Source organism: Periplaneta americana, chromosome 3, assembly GCF_040183065.1.
Source record: "Periplaneta americana isolate PAMFEO1 chromosome 3, P.americana_PAMFEO1_priV1, whole genome shotgun sequence".
Lineage (NCBI taxonomy): Eukaryota > Metazoa > Arthropoda > Insecta > Blattodea > Blattidae > Periplaneta > Periplaneta americana.
In genome coordinates this window covers 117,774,315-117,780,403 of record NC_091119.1, presented here as the reverse complement: position 1 = coordinate 117,780,403, position 6,089 = coordinate 117,774,315, and the positions used below count along the sequence as shown (strand labels likewise).

Sequence of the window (6,089 nt, the reverse complement as noted above, 5' to 3'; positions counted from 1 at the left end):
ACACATCAGACCAGTCTTCTTTTAGGAGCATAGATTTAAAGTATTCTATATTTGACTCATTAAATGATCTTTTATAGCTGACGGACTTATTACTAGCTTTAGGTTCAGCATTTGCTTCTAATTTTATATGTAAAAATGTAGCATTATGGTCTGAAATTCCCATTTTTATATTTTCTGCTGAGAATGGGTAGAAATCATTATCAATAACTATTTGATCCAGGCATGTCTGTGATGTAGGAGTTATACGTGTGGGGGAATCTATAGTCTCTTTTAAGTTAAATGAATGAATCAGTGATCTGAAATCAGAAGCTGCACTATTGTTTTCTGAAAAATCTATATTGAAATCGCCACATAAAATTAATGTTTTATTGTTGTTTTTTAACGAGTGCAATAGGATTTCAAGATTCTCAAGAAATGTTTTCAAAGATCCACTTGGTGATCTATAAATGCAGGCTACTGTGAAACAATAATTTGAGTATTTTATTTCTGTTACTACGTGTTCAAAATCCTTTTCTCGGTTAAGGTAGTATGTTTGTCTTTTCTCAATATGAGATATGTTACTGGTGGCTTTTACAAATATTGCTGAGCCTCCATTTTTATACTTTGTGCGACTAAAGGAACTTGCAAGTTTATAATTTTTAATATGGAATAAAGTTACTTCTTTTTCATTTAGCCAGTGTCCTGGAACCAGGGGGGTTTATCTCAAATGATAGATGTTGGATGCTCACAGATGTTCCATAGTTTGCCGCATGTGGTCAGGACAGCGCTGGCTGTATTTCGATCACAGAGTTTGTAAAATTAGCAGTACAAAACTCTTTGGTTTCGAAAGTTCTTTGGTTATAAGTTTTGCCAATATGACAGTTTTAAACAGATATTATTAATATCCATTATTTACAGAATGTGTCAGTTTTATAATATTCGGATTATTATTACTATTACTATATAGTTATTTTGCATTTTCATTCGAGGACAAAGTAGCCATATTAGTGTACTGTGTATGACCTATTAACCTCATTTGTTCAGTTGATCAATTGTTGGATGTTGGCATTCCTATTTTGTTTAAATCTTGTATAAATTATGGAATGGACGAACATGGCTGCTTAAGGAAGAAATTTGAACAGATCGAGTTAATTGAGAAGTTACTGGTGCTTTTCTGCAACAAGAAATAATTCGCAACGTTAAAGGTAAGAAAGAAATATGTTTGAGATTACATCTACACGGTTCAACTTTTCTTTCAACTTCACACATTCAAGCAATGCCTGCAAGATTGGTATTTAATAATAACGGAAGTGCACACAGATAATATATTATTTTAGCTTTCGCTGCTGCAGAACTTGGTCAGTGAAACTATAATCGGTTTTTACACTCCATCACATGGTATTTTGGTATTTTAATATTAATATGGCGTACCTTGTAGACAGAAAATCTTAATGTATCTTAATTCAACATGCGCTTTAAACTTGATTCTTTCAATATTCTTCCCAGACTGCGTGCGTACGAGCATGAAAAACTGAACCGTGTAGATGCAGTTTAACTGCACCGTCATGTTTTCTAATTTAAACTGAATTCTTCCATCATATCTTAAACGTTTACTAAACTGAGATCTGTAATTGTTTTCAGGGATAAACTTCAGAACGCGATTACCTTCCTTCTACCACTACCACATGATGAACTGATTTCTGTGTATTAGGTCTAACTACAATTACGCCAAGAGCTTTAAAGGTAAACTAACAGAGTTAATATACACTTTGGGTATGAACGAACATCTTATTTTTGTATATAGCTAAGTTAAGTTGGTCAGACATCTTAAAATTCGTGGGACAGAATCTGATATGACTAAATATGTTGTTCTCGGTGTAATTCTTTACAGTTGCGTTACCAAAGGATGGCGGGGTACCTTAGCTTGGTAACGCAATAGTAAAGAAGTGTTGTTCCCGAAAAGCTATATTTTTAGAAATTTGACTTTACAGTTAACAGTAGTACATTTACTGGAATAATTTTGATAAAATAAAAAGAGTTAAATTGCCGGAGATATTTATTATTTTTATAGATCGTGGATAGAATTCTTCCAGGAATATTTCACAAACGTTGATTATACTGCAATCCTTCAATTGTTCTATGAAATGTAGTGTTATTAATGCACTATATGATACTAGGCTACTGCTGGTTTGTTTCAGTTAATAGAAAGACAAATGGCGGAGTTTTACACTGTGAATGTGCTGCAGTGTACTGTCAGAAATGGGATAGTAATGAGAAGACCTGGTTATTCCTGTTTCCTGCGCCAAGTAATGCAGCACAGCTTAAAAGGTAAGCAATGGCATTGGCATAAGCTCAATGCAAAGATATCCTTATATATCATCAGTAAATAGTAAGGGTTGGTAAACTGTGGTGATTTTTAAATTTAAGTGAGAATTATTTGTCAAATTCATATTTGTTTATTAAAATGAGTTTTTGCCGTCTTTTGTAATTCATTTGAACTTAATTTGTGCATTAGTTCCTACATAATTGTGTATTTTGTTAATGTGTTATTTTAAGTAATTAACAACATCTCTTCAAAAATAATTTACTATGTTTACACATAGGCCTCATTATTAATACATGAAGAGTTACAGCACTAATAACCTGCACTTAATGATAATAATAATTAGCTTAGACTTAGGCAAGATATTATGCTCAGTTTGTTATTCATTAGAAAAGAATTCAGCTATTTAGGGAGATTAATATTTACAAATAAATTTATCAGAAGAGCTTAGCATTGTGTGTTTTCAGAATAAATACGTAGACCATTTGGCATTGTGCAACTTTTACTTTGAATATTGTTATGAGCTACAACTATTCATTTCAATCCTCAGCATCATACTGTGCTTTAATTAGGTGGTGATTCCGAAAGTAGGCTCTACTTGACTACCTGTACCATGTGTTCTGTTGCTCCTTAATTAGGAGTTGGGAAAAGACATATGAGAAGCAAACTTTCAAAACCTGTCCATTTCTTCAGAAAATGCTAGAATTATATGTCTGTAATAAACAAAGATTTTTCTGTGGTGAAATTTTATATGAATTCATAGGAAGAAAAATATATTTCACCATAGAAAATATTTTGTTCATTGCAGAGATGCAAGTTTGCTACTCATATATATTGCTAATAGTTTTAAGAAGCAGCAGAACAGTCATATGTAAAAACGTTTATTATTTTTTTTTTTCAGGAAGTTAATTTCTCATCTTAATCATGTTAGGTGCATATAATTTTAATCTGTGATTTAAGTAGTAACAATTATTTGATGTAAATAAAATGAAAATTATTTTATTTACATCATGATTAAATCATTAATTTAAATTAATACCAACCCTGGTTTGTGTATTTTTTTAAGATAATAATAGAATTTTGATTGTAACAGGTACCACATGTGGGCAGCTGTGGCAGAAAATCCTCATCCTTACAGAAGGGCCTATATATGTGCAAGCCATTTTCGCAGTAATCAGTATAACGGTGACTTCAGATATTACTTACTAAGAGGGGCCATTCCATCAAGGGATGCTTGGTATCCCACTCAAGAACTACGACCCACTTCATCACCAGCCTACTTACATTAACCTTTTTCACCACCTAACATAATTGCTTCATTCATTGTCTTTATCTTTTAACAAAATTGTGTTTAATTTTGTTGACAAGTGTATGGTAATGGACTTCATTCATTATTATTATTATTATTATTATTATTATAATTATTATTATTAAAGGTAAAAGGTAAAGGTATCCCCGTAACATGCCAAGAAGGCATTTGGGGAGCATGGAGGTAGAGCCCCATGCTTTCCATGACCTCGGTACTAGAATGAATTATTATTATTATTATTATTATTATTATTATTATTATCATTATCATTGTTATCTCATTTCGTTTAATGTGTTGATTTCTTCAGTTAATTGAAGGAAAATAAGGGGAATTCATTCATTCATCTGAAAAAAAAAGTAGAGTACTTGACTTCTACATTATGAGCAATATAATTTTTGTAATATATAGGGCAATGATAAATCTAACGATCTTTAAGACCCTAAGTTAACATTACATTGTAATATAAATACAAATAATAATTACTAGTACAATGAGCATTTCAGTTGTGTCATCTATAGGGCATAGGAGGGAGTCCAGTGGCAGCGATACGAATCTGTAGCTTCTGCAACTGGTGAGATTTGGGTGCATTATTTAGAATTTTTAGAGAGTAAATATGTTGTTGTTTTCTAATGTCAGGCGTTTGACAATAAAGTCATTTGACCTCTTGCACTCCAATATTTTTCAAAGATATTATCATGACCAGAGTAAATATGTTGATTTTTTCTAATGCCAGCCATTTGACAATAAAGTCATTTGACCTCTTGCACTCCAGTATTTTTCAAAATTATTGTCATGGTCAGTCACTGAAGCACAGATTTTGAGGTGTTCCGAATCCATTTCTTGGTTTGAGTAGCACAATGGACAGTTAGGAGACTGATATATTCCAATTCTATGCAGCAAAATAGTCCCCCAATCGGATTTCTGGGCGGGACTACTTTAATGGTACAGAAGCAACTAAATTTTTTATAATGGAATGCTTGTCGTATAACATCAGCTAAGAAGAGAGTAAATATGGTACAATTTTTTGTCTCTTCTCACTTTATAGATCTCTTGGATGTGGAACAACAAGTTTTGACGGAGAAATCATTGTAATAAGTAAAAGTCTCAGGAATCTTCTATGCCACATCAATAAATTTAAGAATGCAGTTATATTATCAGACTCCAAAGCAGCTATTCTATCAATAGTCTCTAAATACATACTTTCATCTCAAACAGCAGAAATAACTAAAATGCTCTCTCAATTAATATCACTCAATAAAAGAATTGTATTCCAGTGGATACCATCCCATTGTGGAATCCTGGGAAACGAGAATGCTGATGCTTTAGCAAAGAAGGGCAGCACTGCTCCTTACAGACCTGTTACTAAATCTACGTATTACTCTGTGAAAAGATTTATTAAATCTACATACTTAGACTTCAACAAACAAAATTTGATAACACAAATCTCAAGGGAAAAAATGGAACACTCTGCATCATAATCCACTGTTAATTCCCGATTTACCACTAAAATCGTCTGTAGCTGCATTTAGATTGGCAACAGGCCATGACTGTCTGGCCAAACAAACACCTCCATAGAATTGGAATATATCAGTCCCCTAACTACCCACTGTGCAACTCAAACCAAGAAATGGATTCGGAACACCTCAAAATCTGTGCTTCAGTGGCTGGCCATGATAATATCTTCGAAAAATATTGGAGTGCAAGAGGTCAAATGACTTTGTCAAACCCCTGGCATTAGAATACAACAACAACAACATATTTTGAGCAATGGGGCCACAATCAAATCAAACACTCAGCTCAAAATTAGGAAATGTTGCGAAGTATAGACTTATCTCTAATAAATTGTATTGCACTTTTTCTAATATGTTCAGTGTTTTGAATCAACTATACATCAGAGAATGAAAAATAATTTTTTTACTTGTATTTCTTAATGGTGTTTTTATTAAAAGTCTAAGTTAATTTTATGTCTGTTGTAGACAAATAGTTTTCTTTGTATTCTTTATCAGTGGTGATTATTGATTACTTAGATTTTTAATATCCATATATTAAACTAATGGCAGTTACTTTTAAAAATAGATGTTCAGCTCTGACGGTGTAAAACAAATAAAGTGGTGTTTTATAAATGTTTATGAACGTGCGTTGTACTATGTCACAGCAAAACATCTTATGACTATTTTCAAGCTAATGTTTGACATAAAAAAATTAAGAGCAAATTATAATTATATAACTGACCAATAATAACTTCGAAATCAATATTCCAAAGTCAATCTTTGTTTTTATCTTCCAATACAATATACATAACATTATTTAAAAATAGTGCTTAAGGTGTTTTGGAGAGAAGTATCCTATCCTATTCGCATCCTGTATCTCAATTACATATTTGATCTAGAAGATGCAAAAACTTTTATTAGTCAAATTTGATAAATGAATTTAATAAAAGGGTTAAATGACGGTGTGTGTTAATGGTTTTCAGTTTCA

At 32.1% G+C, this 6,089-nt stretch overlaps 1 long non-coding RNA gene across 1 annotated transcript; it reads left to right on the top strand.

Annotated features, from left to right (window-relative positions):
* The first annotated feature begins 402 nt into the window (after positions 1-402).
* On the top strand, positions 403-5,738 carry LOC138696426 (uncharacterized). Its single transcript, XR_011331378.1, has 4 exons — positions 403-1,184; positions 1,621-1,722; positions 2,178-2,307; positions 3,396-5,738. It is a non-coding gene; the product is annotated as an uncharacterized lncRNA (long non-coding RNA).
* Positions 5,739-6,089: the final 351 nt, after the last annotated feature.